The 25910-nt window shown below is 44.6% G+C and overlaps 1 protein-coding gene across 1 annotated transcript in view; it reads right to left on the reverse strand.

The window, feature by feature from the left end:
- Positions 1 to 23989, reverse strand: part of ZBTB8A (zinc finger and BTB domain containing 8A) — a 27104-nt gene extending 3115 nt beyond the window's left edge. The window contains exon 1 of the mRNA XM_004705312.3: positions 23889 to 23989. The gene's annotated coding sequence lies outside the window, so the exon portion shown is untranslated. The remainder of the gene's footprint in view (positions 1 to 23888) is intronic.
- Positions 23990 to 25910: the final 1921 nt, after the last annotated feature.

The raw sequence follows: 25910 nt of genomic DNA on the forward strand, positions 1-25910 counted from the left end.
CCAGGGAGGAGGTTATATGTAAATCCTTGTCATCGGTTCCCCCTTTCCACCCCACCCTCCCTCCACCCTCATATCTCCTGCCTTAAACAGAGAACTTCCCCTGGACCTCACACACACCCCTTGTTACTACTACTCCATTTCTCTGCCCCCTTGACACTAAATTCATGAAATGCCATAAGATTTGCTCTTTCTATCTCTTTGCCTCCCAATCGGATTTTCATTCCCATTACTCCACCACCATTCTTGTCAGTCATCAGTAACTTGCACATTGTCAAATGATCATTCCTTTGTCCTTATTTTACCAATCCAGTTGGTCACTCTCTTCATCCTAACTCACTTCTTTCACTTTGCCAGCACGACAGCCACCCCCTCCACCCCCATCCCCCCATCTTCTAAGGCACCTCTGGGTAGGTTTCAATGGCTAACTCATTGGCTAATGGCCGAGAACCTAACCATGTGTGCCCCCCTCAGGGACACCCAAGTTGCCTATGAAGAGTTCACGGAAAACTGAAATGAAAAGGTAACAGAATTTTTCCACCATCCTTTTGAAGCACCCCCGTATATGCATTCAATGGTTTACCCATTGACTCCTCGACTCTTGGTTTTTTGGTTTGAGCTTATACAAATGATTATATACTAATTAAAAGTGGACAGTTTGCACTCACTCAGAGGTGACTCAAAAGGAAAGACTGGTGGTGATTAGTTTCCCAGAGATCAGAGCCCTGAAGACCCCATGGAGCACAATTCTACGCTGACACATGGTGTTGCCATGAGTTGGAATTGACTTGATGGTATCTGGTTATAAATAGTATGTGGCAGTTACATCATCTCCTGTCAACATGAGGCAAGGGGTGGAGTCTAGCCTGTCAATCAGGCCATAGCCAATGAGGCCTCTGTGTGGGCCTGACCTTTTCCTGAGGATTCTGGGAAATCCCGTCTTCCTCCCTGAAAGCAGACCCGGCACATAAGCCACTACGCCATCCGGGCTCCTCAATCAGGAAGAAGTGACATGGAAGCTGAGCCCTCCAAGATGACCAGGCATTAGCCAGGTGACCAGTGGAAGGAAGGAAGGCAAGTTCCAGCAAAACGGAGGTCTAGAGGGTGCTGAAACTTTACTGCCAAGGACACCAAGAGGTGCTGGTGAAAATAAAACCAAGACTATTATTAATGTCTGGCTGGACCTGGCAAAAAGAGCAGGAAGTCCCCAGATGCTAGGAATATAGAGGGAGCTGATCGGGAGTCGAGAGACCCTGCGTATGAGACTTGGGTCCCCCTGCATGGCACACAGGGTTAGGCACTTGGCTCAAAATCCTAACCCAGCAGGGAAATGCCCTTTTCTCTCACTCTGTTTTGGCAGTTCTGAGGCCAGGGCTGGAAGGCCCAGCTGCTCCCTTTGTTGATCAGCTGATTAAGGCCACACTCTAACCCAGCAGTTCTCAACCTCTCGATCGCGACCCCTTTGGGAGTCAAATGACCCTTTGACTGGGGTTGCCTGATTCATCACAGTAGCAAAATGACAGTGATAAAGTAGCAACGAAAACAATTTTATGGTTCAGGGTCACCACCACATGAGGAACTGTATGAAAGGGTCGCAGCATGAGGAAGGTTGAGGACCACTGCGACCGTTTCCCTGATCAGGATCTCATATTCCTTAGCCACAGAACACTCATTATAATCACAGCCAGTGCCAGCCACAAGGGCCACCCCAGGTCTGCAAAAGTATTCCACATGCCCACTCCTCAGGAAGCCAAGGAAACCTAGCAATCCTGCCCTGCTTACATATGCGAGCCCTCTCGGATAATGCCGACCTGTTGTTCCAGCGTGTCCCGTGCAGCCCCACGGGGCCCGGTGTTATGACGTGCTGGCCCCAGGAACTGCATGACAGGTCTTGTGACTTTTCACAGCCTCCTGACTTCTCTTCCCCAAATCACACCAGGCTGGTAAAGCTGGTGAGAAATAAGCTAACGGCTCTGCTCCTGAGATCACAATCCTTCCCTTTATACAAAATCGATCATCTCCTGTATCAGGCAAGCATGCTCTCTGATATCAGGGGTTTCTACTAACTTCATTCGTGGAAAAAAGAATTTTAAAAATAGAGGTTTTCTTGTTTGCACACTACTATGCGTTAGGTGAAGGGTTGCTTCGTTTGTATGCAGCAATTCATACGCATTCCGATTCAACTCATCATTGCATCCCCTGCGTGTCCCTGACCGTGTTTCCAGTTCTTCCTCTGGACTTTGCCCTCGGGTAAACATTGCCCTTTCCGCCTTGAGGGGTTCACTCTTGTAATACGGGGATGAGTTCAGTTCTAGATCGGATGGGCGGGGGCACCGGTCTCGACATCGAAGCAGTAAGCCTGGTCTCTTTATGACCTTGAATTGTGTTGATCATGAAGTCCACTCTTATCTCCTGTTTGTTTGTTTTAAATCATTTTATTAGGGGCTCATACAACTCTTATCACAATCCATACATAGATCAATTGTGTAAAGCACATTTGTACATTCATTGCCCTCATCATTCTCAAAACATTTGCTCTCGACTTAAGCCCCTGGCATCGGCTCCTCAATCCCCCTCCCCTTCTTGCTCCGCCCTCCCTCATGAACCCTTGATAATTTATAAATTATTATTTTGTCATATCTTGCACTGCCCGACATCTCCCTTCACTCACTTTTCTGTTGTCCCTCCTCCAGGGAGGAGGTTATATGTAAATCCTTGTCATCGGTTCCCCCTTTCCACCCCACCCTCCCTCCACCCTCATATCTCCTGCCTTAAACAGAGAACTTCCCCTGGACCTCACACACACCCCTTGTTACTACTACTCCATTTCTCTGCCCCCTTGACACTAAATTCATGAAATGCCATAAGATTTGCTCTTTCTATCTCTTTGCCTCCCAATCGGATTTTCATTCCCATTACTCCACCACCATTCTTGTCAGTCATCAGTAACTTGCACATTGTCAAATGATCATTCCTTTGTCCTTATTTTACCAATCCAGTTGGTCACTCTCTTCATCCTAACTCACTTCTTTCACTTTGCCAGCACGACAGCCACCCCCTCCACCCCCATCCCCCCATCTTCTAAGGCACCTCTGGGTAGGTTTCAATGGCTAACTCATTGGCTAATGGCCGAGAACCTAACCATGTGTGCCCCCCTCAGGGACACCCAAGTTGCCTATGAAGAGTTCACGGAAAACTGAAATGAAAAGGTAACAGAATTTTTCCACCATCCTTTTGAAGCACCCCCGTATATGCATTCAATGGTTTACCCATTGACTCCTCGACTCCTTGAACAGCACTTGGGCACATAATAGAGGCTCAATCACTGTTGTGGAATGAGTGCCATTTAAAACACTAACACACAAGGAAATTGTCCTTAATACATGAGAATCAGAATACATGACAAAAAGAAGTAGAGCTTTAGAAAATAGAAGAGGATCTACTACTAGACTATTTTATAAATTCCAAATAGTTGTAAAAGATGGTGCAGAGTACCATATAGATAGTTACGAGCACAGATAGTACAGCAAGGTAGCTTGTTTTGGGATTCCAGCTCCACCAATTAGTAACTGTGTGAACTTAACGACTTACGTAACCTGTTACATCTGTAAAACTATGGCTCTCATAGAATTACTGTGAGAAGTTAATGTGTATATAACCCTCAAAACAGTGTTGGGTACACAAGCCATTCTCCTCTCTTCTTTTTGCTATAATTATTGATAAAACAAAGACATCAAGAAAACAGTGCACGTAGCACTCAAGAGAAACAAATGAATATTTATGTGCTTTGGGCTGCAGGATGCCTGTTGCACCTTTAGTCAGAGCCCCATGCTCATGGCACAAAGAACACCAGAGTCTGTCGACTTTTAAATCAGGAAGCAAAATAGCTTTCCTGACACCTCACTCAAGGGACTAGCAACTTAAGGGCTACAATTATGCCCCATGGTTTTGAAATGCCATCCCACTAGTGGTATTTATCAATTTCTATTTCTCATCTTTGTCAACATTTAATATTGTCAGATTTTTAAATTTTGGCCATTCTACTGAGCACACATGCAATGGTATGCTGTTGGATTCATTTATATGACTGGAATTGCCAATCTGTTTAGTAACATGATTCAGGTTTCTTTTACTGTGACAAGCTGGTTTACTAGGACTGCCCAACAACCAACCACCAAGTCTCAACGTCGGACAGTAATCTCTGTTTAGCTCACACACCTGTGAGGTGGCTGTTCTAGGCTGGGCTTAGCAGGACAGCTCTGCTGATCTTGCCCATACCCACCCACTTATCCTTGCCTCGATCAGCTGATTTAGGTCCACCTGAAGGGGTAGTGTGTCTGGGATGGTTCTTCTTCATGTGTCTCACATCTTCCACCTGGGGCCAATGGGCTACTCTGGACAAGTCCCCACGAGACTGGCAGACGTGCAGTACATGAAGTCTCTCAAGGTTTACGCTCACCGTTACTTCTGACATAGTCCATCAGTCAGAGTAATCACACAGCCAAGTCCACATAGGGCAAAATACAACACTTCTTTCAGAGGCTTGCAGTGAGGACTGAGGGATTGGAAACAGCCTCTGCCCCTTTGGTAGAAATAACACAACTAGAGAGTGAAGAGGAGGGAAGGAATTGGGTCTGATGATGTGATCTCTCCAATATCCTCTTACTTTCTAAACGCGGTCGTCTTTTTCTTACTGATGTAGGTATCACCAATAAGCACCCATATATGTATGTAGGTATCACCAATAAGCATATATATATATGCTTATATATATTATATAATATATATTATATATATATTATATTTATAGCACCCGGTGGTGTAGTGGCTCAAACCTACCAGGTGCTCCATGGGAGAAAGATGAAGCTGTCTGTTCCCATGGTTTAGTGTCAGAAACCCTAAATAGCCATTCTGTTTCCACCTACAGGGTCACTGTGAGTCACAACTGACTCGATGCCTGTGGATTGGGCTTGGATTTCAACATTTTACATACTAATCCTTTGTCGGTTATATGCTTAACACTATCTTCTTAGTTTGTCTAACTTTGTTTAAGGTAGCTTTCATGGGTAAATAAAAGCTTTCAGTTTTAATATATCTGAATTTGCTGATTCGTTATGTTATGTGGTCTGTGTTTTGTTTTAAGAAATTCTTCTCTACCTCGGCATCATAAAGGTAGTTTCTAAGCTTTTGTTTTGTTTTGTTTTCACTATTAGGGCTATAATTTACCCCAATTTATTTTTGCATATGGCATTCTAATTTTTTTTCCATATGGAAAATCAATTTCTCTTGCATCATCTACTGACAAGTCCATCCTAACCCCACTGTTACAATACTTTCTTACAAACCTATTTACCATGGGTCTATTTATGAGCTTTCTGCTCAGCTGGATTTATTTACTTTTCTTTGTACCAATAATTACAGTATCAGTTACCATAACTTTATAATGAATCCTTCCTAGTTCTATTTCTGGGGGATTTAAAAAAAATTCTTCTTGGCCTGTTGTTTTTCCATATAAACTTTGGGATCAATTTATCAAGTTACCTGTGCGTGGGCGCACACACACACACACACACACACACACACACACACACACACACACATCCTCTTCATCTTGTATCTGGAATTTCACTGAAATCATAGATTAGAAGAGAAGTCGTATCTCTGTAATATTGAATTACACCACTCTTGAACATTTATTCAAGTCATCTTTCATACTCAATTCCCTGTTTTTTCTCAACATCTTGCCTGAGTTTTGGGGAGGTTTTTTGTATTTGTTCCTAGTGCTTATAGGTTTTATTGCTATAGTAAATGAGTATTTTGTTTCTACTACATTATTACTAGTTTATAGCCTTACTATTGACATGTGTATGTTAATATTGTATTTAGATATTTTGCTAAACTCTTTCCAGCTCTAATATCTGGAAAATTTGTGGAAAGTTCTTTATAGTTATATCTCTGCAAATAAGGAGTTTTACTCTATCCATCTCCATTTTTATTATCTCATTTCTTTGGGCTACCCTATTGCAAGGGCTAGGATCTTCTATAGAGTGTGCACAATAAAACCATGATCACAGCTGTCATTGACTAAACAGAAATGCTGCTACAATCTCACCATTAAGAATGGTGTTAGCATTTGAGTTTGATGGCCTTTTATTTCTAATTTGCAAATAATTTGTTTACTAAATCAAATTATTAATGTGGAAGCATAAAAGACAAAGGAAGAAACCAGAATTTCCCCAGGCAACACGTCCGTCCAATTGCTCATGCAGTGGCAAACTTTTCAACTTGATGTGCTAAGATGCTAGGACACTTGATAGACAGACCCAGGCCGGTTCTTTTCCCAGCTTTCCTCATGGGCTTGTTCCTGGTTTTATTCATTCAAATCCTCTGCCTTTGCTTTTTAGCAAGGATCTCCTGGCCATGCAAGTCTTTTTTTTTCTTATCATGTTATTGGGGCTCATACAACTCTTACCACAATCCATACATCCATCCATGTGTCAAGCAAGGACCACCTCTCCACAGCCTCTTGTGGTTCATATGGTTTGGGAGGTACTGACTTGCCCTATCATCCTAGGGGTTAACTGTGACCTCAAAAATAACCAAACCCACTGCAGTGGGGAGATCTAGCTGGACTCACGGGACTGAGAGAACGGCCCAGATGGTTTCCAAGGCTGTAATCTTTCTTTCCAGCAGCCTGTCATCTCTTTCTCCGAGGAAGTTCGAACTGCCAGCCTTTGGAGGAGTGGCTGAGCACTCTCACCCCTGTGCCACCAGGAATCCTTGACTAGGGCCCAAAGCTGGCAAACCAGAGCACTGCCTTCCTGGGGCCAGGGTTACTGGTTTGGGCCTAGGCACATAGTCCAGGCAAGCAGATGAAGTTCAAACCTAATCTTAGCATTTTTGTTAGAGAAACTAGAAGTGTAAGGTGCAAGGCTGGAGTTGGGCACGGTCTCCCCCCATGAGGGGGTGGGGGGGCAAAGGTCCAGGAAAGCAGAGCGAAGAAACTGGAGCCCAGGTCCTGCTGACATCGCTTTGTCCCTTACACCAGGGGCTGCAAAGTTTTCTCTGTAAAGGGCCAGCTAGGAAACAATGTATGATTTCTGAGTCATGAATCCGGGATAGCTACTCACCTCTGTCACAGCAATGCAAACGCAGCCATAGACATATGTGAAGAAATGGGCATACGTGGGCTTCCCCAAAACTGTACTTACAAAAGCAGCCACAAGTTCTGGTTTTGTTATTGTGTTCACCACGTTCTAGACCCAGCCAAACCTCAAGCTAGATGGTTGTAGTCTTGAATTTTTCAGTTACTTGAGTCCATAAATTCACTTAAGCCAGTTTGATTTAAGCCATTTAGTTAAGCCAATTGTTTCTCAAGAACCTGGATTTTTGTTTCTCAAGAAGTTTTCTTTACAATCCACTCCTAACTTTGAAAGCAATTCCAGTTAGTTTCCTAGAAGAACTGGTTCATTGATGTGCAAGTCGTGACCACGTCTTTCTCAGACATAAAAGTGTTATAAGGACACTTTCAATCTATGCTTATCAGTCTAATTAAAAAGTGAATTCCTTGGGTGAAAACACTGAAATTTTCTTTCTTTTTTTCAGTTAAGTTTTAATAAGAATTTCCTTTCCAGGCAACCTGTAGAAACTGTAAGCACACACAACGTGGTTAAGGAATGAGGCGTCCTTGTGTGCAAATGTATTTAAACAGACTCCAAGTGGGGGGCTGTTTAATTCGAAAAGGAAGAAGGAGAATTATCTCCTCTGACGGGGCTTGAAGACTTGAGCGCTGGCTTCGACAAGCAAGGGCCAGAGGCTCTCGGAGGAAAGGCAGAGCGGGGACAGCTCAGCTGCAGGCTCTGGCACCCCCCACCCCCCCTCGTGGTTCCTGTATGAAATGATTCCTGTCTGCAATAGCCGGAGCGGCGGCTCTTTTCCTCACCGGGCTCTGTGACCGTATGATCTTGACCATGGGAAAGGTCCCAGAAATAGACCCTCCAAAGGAGCAGTTGAGGGTTGGTTTGCTGTCTGAGCGCAGAGTGAAGACCTCGCGGTGGATGGAAAAGGAGAACGCTGTTCATCTGTGTCATGGGTGGCATTATTGAATTGCCATCTGAAACTAAAACGGAAGCGATGAGCATGCCGACACTGTGTGAAGAATGACGGTCGCTGAACAACATGTGTTGAAGAAACGATTGGTTGGGAACCTGTTCTGCTGTGTACACTTTCTCTGAAAATACATTATTAAAGGTATATGTAATCACCTGAGTTTGTTAAGGATGAAGTACCTAAGGTTGAAAGCAAGGGCTGGGAGACCAAGGACCTGGTACATTGGACCTTGATGTCAGTGAGATGCAGTCAATGAACATAGCCCTTCCAGCCATAATCCCTATGTGACCTCTTATGAAGTCTAGCCTCTATGCCTGTGGTTATAATACCACTTTGGAAGGAGTTCTCTGTTATGCTAATGACCAGGATTAAGGAGGGATGTATCCTGAGTCTCCGTCTTTCTAGAGGGTGTGAGTCAAGTCACCACTCTTTGTTTCCCTGGGGATTTAGTCTCCTGGAAGACCAACTCCACACCCCCATCAAAATCATTCCTCAGTGCATAAGAGACATCTCGAAAGCAGAGAGAAATCCCAGGACCATCAAGGAAGAACCACCAGCAGTGCAGCCTGCTTGAGATCCTGCTCTGCTAGAAGAGGCACCAGCGGCTATGCCACAGAGACCAGAGGCTGCCAAGGAGACCAGGAGACAGAGCACAGGGGCAGCTTTCACACCCTGAGACTGAGGCAGAACAGCAAGTGAGCTTCCTGGCCCATGGAGACCAGAGGCCAAGGGACCAGTGGCTGGGAGGCTGAGGACCACAGGGAGAGACTTGGCAGCTGGCTGAGGGGAGGCACTCCTACGGACAAAAGACGATATCCTTAATGTTTGATAATCCTGGCTTGTGGTAGGTAACCTGTTAAGTTCTCCAATAACCACCCCCCATAATTGGGAGCAGTGTGAGTTCTGTGTGGCCTTTGCAATGAATTATCAAACTTAACAGAGAAGTAGAGCATTGTGGGAGGAATGGTTGGTGTCCAAATAGGGGAAAGGATGGAGGGTGGAGGCAGGTGTGACTTCTGCCTGGTGGAAAGTGACCTTGGGTGTATGAAGTTGGATTCTCTTTATCCCTTAGGTGCCAGGGGACGTCGGGGCGGCCCCCATGCCCTTCTCCCGGTTGGTAATGATGACTATGCAGACGGCCCTGGGATGCTCACAGAAAGAAAACTACAAGTGCCAGGCTTGAAATTCTCACCTCAAGTTACCTTCAGAGACTTTTGAGGGTGGCCCCAAATGAACCTTGTATTTCTTAAAGCCGTAGAGTATAGACAGATGAAAAACTAGACCCCCAACATGTAACTGTGTGGGTTGCAAATCACAACCTAGTTTAATTTACAGCTTCACCAAGAGCTATGTGACGGGCATGGACTGTGGAGGGAAAGCCGGGCACTGGAATGGAGTCCTCTGAATAGTCAGACAATCTGAGAACCTGGAATTCCTAAATCCCACCGAACTTCCCCTACTCAGGAGAGTAATCTAATCTTCCCTAGCGAGACTAGCCTTCCTTTCCTTGAAGAGTCTGTAAGAACTCACCTGAGGCCATTACCTTACCAGGGATGCCTAAACATTTGCCTATTTTCACCCCTCCCACTCCTCATTGCCACCAGACCACGAAGAATCTCTAGGGCAGTAATGCAAAGTCAGACCCAGGAGGAGATAATTTACCAAAACTACAAAGATAAATGAGATTTTACTAATTAACCTTGACAGAAACCCAGGAATGTGTTTGGGGATGGATCTTAAAGAACCTCCTATTGAGGCCGGCTGGATTTGTTTATAGGGTTGTATTTGCCATAGATTCTGGGCTTAAGATGTTAGCTCAAACACCTGGAAATTGCTCTTTTAAAGGCTTGCTTCAAGGGTTGGCTGCAACTTGAACTCAAGGTCTCCAGTACCAGAATGTGCCAGGATTTGTTAGCACAACATGGAGGAAGAAACCTAAAGACCCGGAGGAAACTTTCTTGACTGACATCATGGGTGCTCTCTGTAGTTCGGGGCCCACAGAGGGGATGTCCCTACTGAAATGAGCATGCGTACATCCTAAAATGGCAAAGGGGAAGTGGCAGGGGTTAAATGGTGGTGACTAGAGGGGCACAATTACCACAGTGGACAGCAAGGTTGGCTCTTTGACAGTGGATAATAGATCATGTGGTCCCTGGGAATGGTCTAGATAAGCAGCTAACTGAAGCATTAAACCAATCTCTCTAACACCAACAGCAAAAAATGCCCCCAACAAACAAAAAAATTCTCTGGACCTGTTGTGTACAACTCTGATTTGGTTTGTCGTGTGGGAGCACAACATCCATTTTTCAGGCCAAAGTCAATGTACAGAGCTGGGTTCACAGAATCGTTGATTGAAAGATGCCAGCCTTCCAGAAAGCGTTCATTGCTGTCCAGTTGATTCAAGTTCACGGCAACTTCCTCCATGCAGAATGGAATGTACTATTGGGTTGTCAGGTATGACCTTTCGGAAACAGATTGCCAAGCCAGTCTCTTGAGGCGCCTCTGGGCAGGTTCAAACTGCCAGTCTTTTGGCCAACAATTTAGACCACCCAGGGACTCTCACACAGAACATACTGTAAAATGTCCTTGATCTCTTCCCTAATAGGGCCTGCAATAACATCATAGCAAGCCAGCATGAAATGAATGTAAATGAAGCCACTTACTAGGATGACAAGGGAACTACTGGACATCGATTCTGAATTGGCACTTAACCTTCAGAAGGCAAAATGAGATATGATCTACCAGTCAAAGTAAGGGCTTATCAAGATCGTGATAAATGAAGTTTTTGTGAACACAGGTGAGTTAGTGACATTGTCTTCCAGAATGCAAGAAGTGCTTCAGAACCCTCTTCCCCAAGAAAAAGGGGGAATTACTTTCCTTTTCTCTTTGAAGTACTTGGGGAGCTGGCAAGGGTTCACATCATAGTTCATATCATTGTGAATGAGGGGGAGTGCAGAGTGGGTACCCAAAGCCCATCTGTAGGCCACTGGACATCCCCTTACAGAAGGGTCGCAGGGAGGAGACAAGCCAGTCCGGGTGTGATGTAGCAACGATGAAACATACAACTTTCCTCTAGTTCTTAAATGCTTCCTCCCCCCCACTTTCATGATCCCAATTCTACCTTACAAATCTGGCTAGACAGAGGATGTACACTCATACAGATAGGAACTGGAAATACAGGGAATCCAGGGTGGCTGACCCCTTCAGGACCAGTGGTGAGGAGGATGGAGGGAAGGTGGGGTAGAAAGGGGGAACTGATTACAAGGATCTACATATAACCTCCTCCCTGGGGGACAGACAACAGAAAATTGGGTGAAGGGAGACGTCGGACAGTGTAAGACATGACAAAACATGGGATACAGAAGGATTTCTCCCAAGTTGTCTCCCCGCAAATACATGCCAAACTTAGCTGCTTGCTATACAGAGCAAACGACTATACACTTGGAGGTCAACAAAAGCAGGTCAGAGGTTATTCTCCCTGGGGGTTGTCAGCCATCTAGAGCAATCAGACTGTATAGTCTGTCCCACCCTAAGTAGAACCCACTCCCTTCTGATAAGAATAGTAGATTGTTCCCCTGAAGGAGAGCCCAGGGAGGTCAAGCCCACTCAAGGGTGACCAAGGTTAGACTGCCATATTGAGTCTAGGGTCCGCTTATCTTGTCACATGTGTACCCCCTAGTCCCTCCCCTTCCTAATATGTGTACACCCTAGCTCATCCACTTCCTGTCACGCTTATGCCTACTGTGCATCCCCTTCCTGTGATGTGTATGCCTATTATACAGCCCCTTCCTGTGATGTGTGTGGTTACCTGTAACCACACCCCTAAGTATATATGGGCCTTGGCCAGAAATAAAGAGACTCTCTCCTGCCCTCTTTGCCCGCACAGTGCGTGGACCTGGCTGGTGAGATCAGGCTGTCCAGGAGTTGAGCATGCGACCATGAAATGTGTCTGGCTCCTTTATTTTACCTTCTTCCCTATCTCTATTATTCTCTATGACTTTACTATAATCTCTATATATCCCTTAACCGTACAATTGCGCTTACTGAGCCCATAATTAATTGTGGGGGGCTGGCTTCCCCCACAACAAATAATAATTTATAAATTATCAAGGGTTCATGGTGGTGGGGGACAGGGAGGGAGGGGGAAAATGAGCTGATACCAAGGGCTCAAGTAGAAAGTAAATGTTTTGAGAATGACGATGGCAACAAACGTACAAATGTGCTTGACACAATGGATGGATGGATGGACTGTGATAAGAGTTGTAGAGTCCCCAGTAAAGTTATTTAAAAAAAAGAGCCGGCCAGTTTTCTGAAGGTGTGCCCTTGGCCCATTTCAACAACCAAAGTGGTATTCTTGTTTGTCCTTTTGCAGCGACTTCAGCCTAACCCCCACATGGCCGGAGTGACTCATCATGAGTCAGAACCAGTCAGGGGAGCATGATGCACGGCCAAAAGTGAGACGCTGGCCTGAGCACACCACACTGTGAGCCTCTCAAGCTCAGGACACACAATCTGTACGGCAGATTTTGCTGGAGCCAATTGGAGCCAACTTGTAAAAAAATCCTTCACCTACAAAATCAGGTGGCATGAGCACTACAATAAATTAATGTGCAAGGAGTTATGTCTCTAGTGGAACGCATTCCATGTGTGATAACCAAGCTCTAGCTAGAAGTGGATTTTGGCATTCCAAACGCCCCAGAAATTACTTAGTGAAAAAAAAAAGATCATGGGACCTTCTTCGCATGCTCATTATCTGCCCAAAGATCCAGCTTCTGTGAAGTCCTTATCTGACCATGTCTTCAGGGTACAAAGAAGCCAGGGACACTGTGCTAACAAAACTAGAATATATTCAAGGTTATGCCAGTGAACTGCACATGTAAGACATCTGGAGATATTGCTAAAAAAGCATTATATCTATACTCAATGTTTCACTCTCATATCTTGTCAGTTAAAATCTAATAAATCTCTCTTCTCATTTGAAACCAGGGAATTGGGCTATGATTTTACAATGTTTTGTTATTGTAAATAACGTGGTAACAAAGACACAGATCCTTGAGATTTTTCTGAACTAATCTGATTCGCAGGCATGCATTTGCTAAGCGGGTACTGACACGTGACCTGCCAAAAGGTTCTGTCCCTCTCCATTCCCACCGACACTGTACAATGGCGCCCTTTGGCCAGCACCTTCATTAACCATGGACATCACCTCTGGAAAATGCTTCTCACCTGCCCTCCAGAGAAACATCAGGACGTGTTCTATGACTCCTACTTAACTTTGTTTTGGAAGTCCTAGTCCATGAACTAGCAAGTACTCACGACCACCTGAGGTCCTTACAGGTAAAGGTCGAAACGACAGCCTTCAATATGAAGTGCACCGCAGCAAAAAGAAAGCAAAAACCCTCCCACTGGGCCAGTGAGCAAAGCAACACCTTGAGCAAAACACGCGCAAAAGCCGCTCAATACTCATTTCTTTATTCAATACCCACTTGTCGAGCACCGGGCACCACACAAGAGGCGGCGGAGGCCGAGAGGGCCAAGTGCCTTCAGCTTGCTCTGGTGAGGGCGGAGGGTGGCTAGAACAGAAACACAAAAGGTATAAGGCAGGAATGAGATTTATTTTAACGGACAGGCAAACCATTAGGTAACCCGAAGAGAAATGATTCATTCTGACCGGGAGAATCCGGGAAGTTCTCAGCAAGGCAGGGATGTGTGAGCTGCAGTAAAATAAAGGAGAAGATGGCATTCCGGGGCTAAGGAGTGTCATGAGCGAGGCAGGACAATGCTGGCGGTCTACAGCAGAATGTCCCAGAGCGGGTCCCTGGGGGATGCTGGCACCAAGGAGAGGGCGCTGCCAAAGCAGAGACCTACACTTTAGCCTGGCTTGTGGGCTGTGTTGCGGTAGCAGCTTCTTTATCCAACCTCCTACTGATAGAGACACGTAGGGTATTGCACCTTCCTGTGACCGTGAACAGCGCTGCAGTGAACACTGGTGTGCACATGTTTGTATAATGCCTCTTACACTTCTTAAGACTACGTGCCCAGCTGTGGGACTGCTGGATCGTATGGGATTTCTAATCCCAGTCATTGGAAATCGTGCCATATTGCTTCCCACCAGCAGTGTACGATGGTTCCAAACTCTCGGCAGCCTCTCCAGCATTTGCTTTTCAGTTTGTTTTTTTAACTTTACTGCCAATGCTGCTGTAAGGTGGTATGTCACCATTGCTTTGATTTGCAGCTCCTGGTGGGTAGTGATTGAGGGTTTTTCTTCATATGTCAGCTGTGTGGATGTGCTCCACATTTTTCTCCCACTCTAGCCAGGATCTTCTGATGAGACCGTTTTCAGAACAGTTGGTTGTGGTAGCCAGGCACCATCAGTTTGTGGGAGGTTGATGTTTGTGTAGTCCATCGGTCTACTGGACTCATCTCCACGTGTGTTTCAATTCTCATCACTCTTCTCCCCTCTGGACGGGGAGTGATGAATAGTTGCACCCAAGGGGGCTGCTCACTAGCTTCTCAGTATGTAAGTCTATAAGTAGTCTACACACTTCTGAAGAGGACCCCCGCGAAGCGTGGTGGTTACATGTTGGGCTGCTAACTGTAAGGTCAGCAGTTCGAAGGCACCAGCTGCTCTTCTGGAGAAACTCACCGGGGCAGTGCTGCCCTGCCCTGTCCGGAGTGCCTGTGAGTGGGCATTGACTCGGCGGCAGTGTTTGGTTTTCCAGTGTACGGACATCTGGAGGCAGTGGTTCCATCGCTCTAACCTTTCCCCAGATAACTCTGCACTCCTTGATTGCACCGTGGCAGCAGTTTGGGCAACCTCAAAGGACTCAAATTATGTTCCTTTGAAATAGTCTTTGAATTCTAGGAACAAAAGGAAGTCTGAAGGGGCTATGGTGTGGATAAGGTAGTCCCAATGAAATTCACCTAGGATAGCCCTTGCTACCCTCAAAGAATTAGCAGGTGCAATATCCTGATGGGGAAAAAAAAAAGCCTGTTCACAACTTTCCTGGCACCAAAGGAGTTTTCCTTTTTTAAAACTTCTTCATAAGTCTCTGTGATCATCCTGTGTCCTTCAAGAAGATCTTTCAAAGGCAAAGAACTCTTCAAAAAGGAGAACAGAGTAGGTGGTCTCACACTACCTGACCTCAAAACCTCCTCTACAGCCCCAGTCGTCAACACAGCCTGGTACTCGTATAATGATCGATACCCGGACCACTGGATTAGGACAGAAACTCCCCAAATTGAAACATCCACATACAAACAACTGACTTTTGACAAAGGTCCAATATACATTAAATGGGAAGCAGATGCCTTCTTCAATAAATGATGCCGGGAAAACTGGATATCACTTGCAGAAGAATGAAACAAGATCCGTATCTCACCCAGGCACAAAAACAACTGCAGGTGGATCAAAGACCTAAAAGTAAAACCCAAAGCTCTCAGGACTCTCAAGGAGAAAGTGGGGCAAATCTAAGTGTCCCAGTGCAGGGAATACACAGGCTATCAGAGAGAACACAGGAAACATACTCCATGGAAGATAAAATAGATGAGGGGAGCCTATTAAAAATAAAACACTAGTGTACGTCAAAAGACTTCATTAAAAGAGTAAAAGGAGCACGCACTGATTGGGGAAAGATATTTCGTAATGACAACAGACAAAAGACTAATTAGTAAAATCTATAATATGCTACAAACCTACAACAAGAAAAAAACTAGCAATTCTCTGAGAAGGTGGGCAAAGGAACAGATGATTCACAAAGGATGACACCTGAATGGCTAATAAACACATGAGGGAATGCTCCTGTTCACTAGGCATCGGGAAATGCAAGTAAAAAACCATGAGATACCATCTAACACGCTTAACTGTAGCCCAATTAAAAAAACAACAAAACAGAACAACAAATGGTAGAGAGGGTGTGGCAAGATTGGAACTCTTATCCACTGCTGGCGGTCTCATGAATCCTCACAGTCACTGTGGAAGGTGATACGGCAATTCCTAAAACAGATGACAGTTGGAATACCATATGACCCCGCAATACCATTACTGGGCATACACCCAAAGAAATAAGAAGCAACCAAGACTTGAAGGCAACATATTGGCATGAAGGATCGAACCGACAGGTCTGCGGGGCCGGCTCCAAACCCAGTTACTTTGACTCCCCAGAAGATTGCACTACAGTGGACAGCACTGAAGCTACAGCTCGGGGAGAGGGGCGGGTCTGCGCAGAACACAGGGAGCAAACTAAGAGAGAGAGAGAGTGGCTGGATCTTAGCCCACCAAGCCGAGAATTATATTCCTGCTAAGAGCAGCCAATGCATAGAGAGGACCACAGGGCCAACCCCACCACGAGCCATCATGTCCCCTCATTGACCCATAGTGCTACAGGGGGCAGTACCAGAAACACAGCGTGGGAACTGTGCCCAGTCTGACACCCCTCACCCCCACCCCAACTGGGGTGAAACACAAAGGGAGTGTAACAGAGCAGCAAGGGGAGCAAAGCAATGAAGTCCCTGAGGAATCCCAAAAGTATACCTTGGGGGGCAGGGTTTGGTACCTCATCAGACTCAATCAGAAAAGACTCATAAAAATCAACAGACAGACCTGTAATTATTTATAGTTTTTTTTCCTCTTTTTCTCGTGTCTATCTATATAAGATAGACAGGATAAACAATCTCAAGAAAACAATGCGACCTATGGTTGGGGTTGGGGAGGAGGGGAAGGGGAGGAAAAGAAGTGGGGAGCCAACAAATCCAGGGACAAGGGAACAACAAGTGATCTAAAATCAATGACAAGGAATGTGTAGAATGCCTGGTGGGATTTGATCAAGTGCAATGTAGCCGAGAGGAATTACTGAAAGCCAGTGAAAGTCGAACATGATAGTAGGACAAGAGGAAAGGAAATAGAGGAAAGAACTAGGAGGCAAAGAACATTTATAAACATATAACACAGGTATGTACATATGTAAACATATTTATATATAACAATAGGGACACAGAGCTCTTTATATATATTTATGTACTAAGTATTAAGGTAGCAGACAGACATTGGGCCTCTACTCAAGTACTCCCTCACCGCAAGAACACTTTCTTCTAATAACCAGGCATTTTGTGATGCTCACCTTCTAAACATGATTACTGAAGGCAAAATGGGTGCATAAGCAAATGTGAAGAAAGCTGATAGTGCCCAGCTATTAAAAGATATAGCATATGGGGTCTTAAAGGCTTGCAGATAAACAAGAGGCCCTCTAATTGAGAAGCAACAAAGCCCACCTAGAAAAAAACATATCAGCCTGTGTGATCATGAGGTGTCAACAGGATCAGATATTAGGCATCATAAGACCCAAAACAATCAACCATATCGATGTGAACGAGGTGGTGTGGAGTGGAAATCCAAAGCCCATCCATCCCCTCACAGAAGAGTCACAAGGAAGGGATGAACCAGCAAGGGTGCAGTATAGCACTGACAGAAACATACAACACTCTTCTAGTTCTTTAATGCTCTCCCCCTCACTATCATGACCCCAGGTCGACCTTACAAATCCGCCTAGACCAGAGCATGTACACTAGTACAGAGAAGAGCTCTTGACACACGGAATCCTGGACACATAAACCTCTCAGGAACAATGATGGGAGTAGCAATACCATGATGGTAGGGAGAAGGTCGGGGTGGGAAAGGGAGAACTGGTCACAATGATCAATGCAAACACACACACCCCACCCAGCCAGGGTGACAAACAACAGAAACTTGTGAAGGGAGACAGTGGATGGTGTAAGGTAGGAAAATAATAATAACATAATTTATAAAGGGTTCATGAGGGTGGGAGGGGAGGGAGGAAAAATGAGAAGAGCTGATGCCAAGGGCTCAAGTCGAAAGAACATGTTTTGAAAAGGATGATGGCAACATGTGTACAAATATGCTTGACACAATGAAGGTATCCACTGTGATAAGAACTGTAAGAGTCCCCAATAAGACGAAAAAAAGAAGAAACAAACATTATGAACAGACGTCTGCTCCCCCTTGTTCATCGCAGCACAGTTCACGATAGCAAGAAGCTGGAAACAGTCTAAATTCCCATTAGTAGAAAATTGGATTAAAAAACTCTGGTATAAACATACAATGGAATACTACGCATCCCTTAAAAACCAATGAAACTATGAGACACCTCAAGACATGGAGAGATCTGGAAGAAATTATGTTGCGTGAAGTTAGTCAGTCACAAAAGGGCAAATATTGTATGAGTCCACTGCTGTAGGAACAAGCAGCAAAACAGGTGTGTAGGGCATTCAGTGCGCTGGCCGGTGGGGCCAGACAGCCTGGTAGAGAGCCTGACCGGTGCCAAGGAAGCACACACCAGCCATTCTAGGGAAGTGTTTTGAAGGTCACTTTGCCAAATACTTTCAACGTATTTTGACGGGCGCCTCACAGCAGCTGGGATCAATTGGTCAAGGGAGGGGAAGGGGATGTGGTCTACTGAGTGGCTGCCATGTGAACCTATGATGAGACCTCCCCAGACAAGTAGACAGCCCTCTCAGAGGGATGAGGGATACTGATGGGAAAAGCAAGCCAGGAGACAGGAAAGCGAGCATCAGACAAGTGCATGTCTGTTGGTAGGGAAAGAGGGAGGACCGACCCCCAGTTGGTGGGGAGGGTGACTAAAACTGTTTTTGGGGACCCCAGCAGATGCAGTGTCTTTGTTGGAATGTACCTAATGGGCCACATTGACCCAGGCTGCTGGTGCATCCTGGGGACTCAGGCCGGGTGCCACGGAACACTGGGACACTGAATCCCGGATCTTCAGGGTGCACAGCATACTCTAGAGGCTGCATCTGTGAGAGCCGATGCGGAAAGTCCACTGAGTGAACTGGGCTCTACCTCAGACACACTTGTAACCTGAAACTTAAGTCTGAGGAAGCAGAAGACAGCTGTACCAAGACTGTTGAACTGTTGGCAGGCAGACCCACATGGTCTCGCTGCATCAATGCCCTGGATGCTGTATCAAGACAGGTATGATGACGGCAAACCGCTGACGGACATTCTCAACGATGATTATTGTAAATTTCCTTGACCATTAACCCCCCTTGTTTGTGTAAGTTGTATTCAGCCACAAAAGGATGGATTCTGTACTAGTGAATAATTCAGGTACTGCAATACAGAACTAGCCTACATTGGTCCAATATCCCTCTCTTAACAGGGCTTAAAAAAATTAATACCAAGGGCTAATCAAAGACAATATTAACAGATCGTTATGCCGCAGAGGAATGATTGATAAGACCCTCTACTATAAATTAACGAGGTTTTGAAAAGGAGCCAAAGGCAGATAAAAAAACAAACAAAATCCATAGATCCAGGAATGGATTTGGGACACGAACTAAATCGTAGCTTCAACTTAAGAACAATTAATTCTTACATCATGGCCCTGCTCGATACTCATCCTTAGGAAGGGAACACAGCAGATATGGGTGTCTAGCAAAATGTGGTGAAGAAATTAGATGGTGCCCGGTTAACAGATAAAACCCTGTCTGGAGTCTAAAGCAAGCAGCCATCCAAGTGATATTTCAACTAAGTCCACATGGAAGAAGCACACCATCATCACATCATCTGAAGTCAAAGGAGGGATTAGTATCGGAATGAAAACGGTGAGAAACCGGTTTGCAAAAGGCTGTGGATGCCTGTGGGAACCCCAGGAAATTAGCCTCTGGTGATCTGCCTCTTCCCAAAAGTGAGGGACGGGCGGGAGGAGAGTGGTTCCGAAACAGAGTGCACTGGAGAGATGAGGACAGAAGATCAAAGGGATAAACCCGACTTGAACAGTTAAAGCCTTGCCAGCTGATCCCCCTCTGATGCTCGCTGGGCCTGACCTGGTTTCAACATTGTTCATATTAGGGTTTGTCTCAGAGGCGATGTCATTGAGGGTCACCCTCTCCAGTTGTGGTCTATGCGTTTCTCTTTTTCAGTCTACGAAACCCAGGATGGACGAACCGATGGGCACAAGTAGAATAAGGGCCTCAGCCTGCAGGGGTGCGGTGGGGGGGTGCCCTGGTGGGGGGTTGTAAAAAAGAGATGGAGTCCAGGAAGAAAAAGAATGTTTGGAAACTGAGTGTGGTAGCAATTGTATAATACTGCTTGACGTGATTGAACTATGGAATGATATATATTAACTTCCAATTAATAATACTTTAAAAAAAAATATCTATGAAGGTTAACCCCCTTGAGAATCCCAAAAAGCAGAGGCCATGACCTTCTGAACTAACTTCTCTGCTTGGGATTAAATTGGCCCCATGAATTGCTTAGAAGTCACTGTTTTGATTGGGCACTGGTTTTGAAGGCATTCTAATGACAGTAAGACAAATTTATTACTGAGAGAGATTGTCTGTAGCCATGAGAGCAAGACAGTAAAATATTTTAGGCTTTGCAGGCCATGTGGTCTCTTGCAACTACTCCACACTACTGTGTAGCGCAAAAGCAGTCCAAGACAACATGCAAGCGAGTGACCGTGGCTGTGTTCCATTAAAGCTAAATTTATGCAAGTAGATAGAGGGCCAAATCTGGCCCGAGGCTGTCTTTTGCTGAGCCCTGCTAGATACGAAGTGGCATAACATTATCTGAAGGTAGAATGTGGTAAGTGAAAATGTACACTGTACCCCCTAGAGTAATCACTAAGAAAAAAATGCAACAAAATCCTTAAGTCTGGAGATGATGGAGACAAAAATGGAATACCACAAAACATTGTATCCAAAGAAGGCAAGCAGAAAGGAAAAATAAACGAAAAATATATGAAACAAATAGAAAACAAGAGCAAGCCGGTACATTTCAGTCCAACTGCACTGATAATTATATTAACTGTAACTATTTTAAAAGGCACTAGTACTGGTGGTGGGGGTTGTTCTGTTGAGCCAATTCAGACTCACAGCAACCCAACAAGACAAAGTAGAACATGGCCTGCACCCCTGTCACCTCCCCGCTCCACGGGGTCGTCTAGGCTGTTAGACTTCATGGGAACAGATCTTTTCTCCTGCAGGGCTCCTTGAGGTAATCAGTTATTGATCCTCACCAGTGTTCTTACTAAACAGACAAGAGCTCTTCACGCAAGGTTCTCTGTATATTGCCTCCACAGTCAAGGATAAACCATACCTAATCAATAAAACACTTCAATGAGAAACTAAGCAAACACGATTTGCGTGCATTTGCAGGGGGTGTTCTATTTGACAGGACTACGGCTGATGAACTATTAGCCTAATTTTGTGCCTGTACATGGTCTATTGAAACACCTACAGCACTCAATTTTCATGTCTGTCTCCCTGTAAACCCTTCGAAGGTAGAGAGTCATACCTGGCGACCCTAAGTGGTGCGAATGGTTCATGCATTGGCTGCTAACCTAGAGGCTGGTAGTTCTAATCCATCTAGAAGTCTCTTGAAAGAAAGGTTTGGTGATCTTATTCCAAAATACCAGTCACTGAAAACTTTTCGGAGCATAATGCTACTGTGACATACACAGGGTCACCATGAGTCCAAATTGACTTGTTACATAAGACAGAACCTGGTATGTTCTTAATAATAAAAACGTGTTACCAAATCTAGCATCCTACTAGAACCACTCCCAGTCAAGTCAGCAGTAAGACGCGGATGCCCACTATGACTTCTATCGTAGCCCACAATTCGACGAGAGAAAGACATGAAAGTGATGACCACTGAAAAGTCTAGGTAAAACGATTATCTAAGATACTGTGATTCCACACCTGGAAAAAAATCAAGAACATGAGAATCAACTGCAAAATGACTACAAGCAGGAAGCATATTCACAGCAGGAAGGAGATTATAAAATTAATGTAAGAAATAAATAACTTTCAAATATACAAAAGACCATCATATCAAATATATAATCAAATAAAAGACTTCCATTTAAAATGTCATCAAAATAAAAAAATTCCTAAGAATAAGTTTAATAAGAAATGCGTAAGCCCATATGCAGAAAACTTCAAAATACCTTGTCTTATGTACAAGAAAGACAAAACCCTTGAGTTAAGATTTCAGTGCTTTCTAAGTTATTACTAAGTATTTCTATGACTAAGTTATTTCTAAGTATTACATCATAATAACAAAACTACCAGTGAGGTATTGTTAAGATCAATACAAGCTTATCCTAAGGTTTTTTTTTTGTTTTGTTTTGTTTTGTTTTGTTTTTTATCCTAAGGTTTTATGAAAAAATAAGCAAGAAGAATGAGTAAAAATCTAGGAAAGAAAATTAGCACGGTGACAAAGACAAATTAGGGAATTTTAGAAAATTCAAAAATATAATTGCTATGGATTGGATTGTGTTCCTCACCAAAATATGTATGATACATGAAGGGGTACCCAAAATAAACTGGGTGTGTTGTGAGGGGGATGGGGCACTTGGAGTTCATTCACCAGGTCAGGCTTTTGATTTAGAGGTTCTGAAAAGGTTGTGTAACAGTGTGCAACAAAAAAGGCATGATTTGTTGCAGATGGGGGACTGGTTTTACCACCACGACAATGCACCCGCTCGTGCGGCCATCTCAGTGCACCAGGTTTTGGCAAAAAACAGCATGCCTCTCTTGCCCCACGCACCATACTCACCTGCCCTCACTCCATGCAACCTCTTTTTGTTTCTGCGAGTGCAGAGGGACATGAAGAGACAGTGATTTGATGAGTAGAAGAGGTGAAGAAAAAAAGCGAGGGAAGTGCTGTCAGCCATCCAAACTGATGAGTTCGAAAAATGTTTCCAAGAATGGAATCGCAGATTTGACACATGTTTTACGTATAATGGCGAGTGCTTTGAAGATTGTTTTGTAAAAAAAATTTAAATGCATAGTTTTTTGGAGGGGGGTTTCCAGGTTTGGGGGGTAACCCCTCATATACCTGTCTCATTGGATCCTCACATGTAAACCAAACCAAACCCACTGCCAAGGCGCTGATTCCCCCTCATAGTGACCCCACACAGTCTCCAAGCTATACATCCTATGGGAGCAGAGGGCCTTGTCTTCCTCCCCACAGTGGCTGGTGGGTCCTCACACGTGGTGTATTATCCTTCCCATTTTATGGACAGAGGCATTAACCAAGACAGCGACTCTACAGCTGTGCTATTAACCAGTGTGTTTTATATGCACCAGGGATGGGGGTGGTGGGGGTGGATGGAGATGAGGGTGTGACAATAATTCTAATTATATGAGGGAGCTTCAAAAAGGTCATGGGGAAAAACGGAATGAAAAGATAATGGAATTTTTCCAGAAAGCGTTTGAAGCCCTCTCATCTGGCACTAGGTAAGCAACCTGACCTTTCCAGGTGTAATCTCCCTCTCTAGAAGGTGAGAGCACTGGGTCTACATCCATGGCTTTGAGGGCTGATTGGCTATAAAAAAGATCTCTGTGATTTTACAAGCCTGGGTGTTTATGTAATAGGAACTTTTATGTAATAGGTATTTGTGTCCTATTAAAGGAGAACTGAAGAGTTACGTGTACAAGAGAAGCAATGAAGTAGCAATTTAGCAACAAACAAACAGGAGACCAACCCAAGAGGAGATCAGAATGATGACCATGTCATACATTGACTTTAAAAAAAAATCATTTTATTAGGGGCTCATACAACTCTTATCACAATCCATACACAAATCAATTGTGTAAAGCGCATTTGTACATTCATTGCCCTCATCATTCTCAAAACATTTCCTCTCCCCTTAAACCCCCGACATTAGGTCCTCATTTTTCCCCTCCCTCCTCGCTCCCCCCTTCCTCATGAGCCCTTGATAGTTTAAAACTGTTCATACCTGTTAACTATATAGATACGGCTCCTAAACCCAGTTAAGCCAAGTGAATGAAGTAAGAAAGGAAAGGCTCCAAGTCCAAGCTGGCCTGGGTGTGGAGAGGCCTGTCCTGTCGAGAGAGAAGAGAGCTCCTGCTAACACGATCCTGCAGTCAGGGACCAAAGCTTTGCTCAGGTGTGATGGTCGGCTGCCCTCCAGGAGGCCCGGACTCATGCTACCTCTGACTTGGGGTGTGTCCCATTCCCATAAAGCATAAGACTGCCTGGTCCTGCCCTGTGCCCATGACTAACTGCAGGTCGGACCCCTGTGACCCAGGAGGTTTTCCCTGGCAGGTTTTCAGAAACAGACCACAAAGTCTTTCTTTCTGGTCTGTCTTTGTCCAGGTGCCCTACTGAGACCTGTTCGGCATCATCGCACCATTCAACCTCCACTGACACACAGGTGGCAGCTGGGCATGAGGGGCATAAAATATATGGGAGCATTTCCCAGGTATTACTTCCTTAACAGGTACAAGCAGATCACCTGACACAGGTGATTAGTTAATGGACATTATAAGGGTGGACAGCCCTAGCTTCCCCTCTCCCATCCTCCCCCCACCCCAGAGTAGCTAGTGGTTTTGAACTGCTGACCTTGCAGTTAGTAGCCCAATTCATAACCCACTATGCCACCAGGGCTCCCTTACATATATATAAAATATATGATAAAATAAACAACACTATATTTTAACTACAACTTTAACATTTAAAAGTCTGCAAGAACAGATTTTCAGTATCAGAATATCGCTGGCAACTTGAAAGCAATCAAACACTTTAACCTGACAAGAAAAGAAACTTGTTAAGAGAGGCAACTCTTTCCAGGCAGGCCAGCAGAGAGCTCTGAGGGCAGCCTTTTCTCCTGCAAGGGCAGAGACAGGAGATGCAGGATAACCAAAGACTCACTTCAAAGATTCACCTTGAGAAATCCAGCGTATCTAAAACTGTAGTTAGGAGAGAAATAGGAGGGAGAAAGAAAATCCTGCCACGTGGCTCAGAAAGCCCCACTCCCTCCCTCCCATCTTCTATAATGTCTAGTTTGTCTGATTGTTCCAGAGGGCACCACAGTTGGGAACAGTAGCTGTAAGAATTCTTATTGTAAAAAAAGTTATATAACCTTTTCGATTATATATATTAAAAAAGGATGCCCGTTCTGTTTTTGGTGTTTTCATTGACTATGAAGTTGTATTAATATAGAGACTGTTAAGGATTTATTTCCATGTTGTTGTTGGCAAGGTGGTTCTGACTCACAGCAATGGACAACAGAAACCCGACCAGCCTGTGGGTTTGAGCCCGTTATTGCAACGACTGTGTTAATCTGTGGGCAAATGGAAAAATGAATTTAACATCTGGTCAGCCCAATTAAATTAACGTAAGAGTTTCCTCTAAAGAATTTTGACTGAATCAGTGGCATGACTTTAAGAAATACTAATTTTTTCCCAATTGTAAAAATATTAGATACTTATAGGAACTTTAGAAAATAAAGCAAGTATAAGAAAACAAAAAAATGACCTCATGATAAAAACATATATAAGAAAGCATTTGCTGCTTCAGCATTTTGTGTGTGTGTGTGTGTTTCCAAATATTTCCATCCCCTTTAACGGGAACCCAGTGCTTCCTAAGCAGTGACTCTCTGGGCTGACCTTTAAGCAAACATGCTGAGAACACCACCATCAAGAAGTGGATCCACTACCATGAAGCAAATTCTGGCTCACAGTGACCCTCAACAGCAGCGGTTCTCAACCTTCCTCATGCCGCGACCCTTTCATACAGTTCCTCATGTGGTGGTGACCCCCAAACCATAACATTATTTTTGTTGCTGCTTCATCACTGTCATTTTGCGACTCTTATGGATCATAATGTGCAGGATAGGTGTTTTCCAAACATATCGGAAATATGTGTTTTCCGGTGGTCTTAGATGACCCCTGTGAAAGAGTTGTTTGACCCCCAAAGGGGTCGCAACCCACAGGTTGAGAACCACTGCTGTACAGGG

The sequence above is a fragment of the Echinops telfairi genome, unplaced genomic scaffold (genome assembly GCF_000313985.2).
Source record: "Echinops telfairi isolate 266 unplaced genomic scaffold, ASM31398v2 ScPeMD7_7457;HRSCAF=8495, whole genome shotgun sequence".
NCBI classification, from domain to species: domain Eukaryota; kingdom Metazoa; phylum Chordata; class Mammalia; order Afrosoricida; family Tenrecidae; genus Echinops; species Echinops telfairi.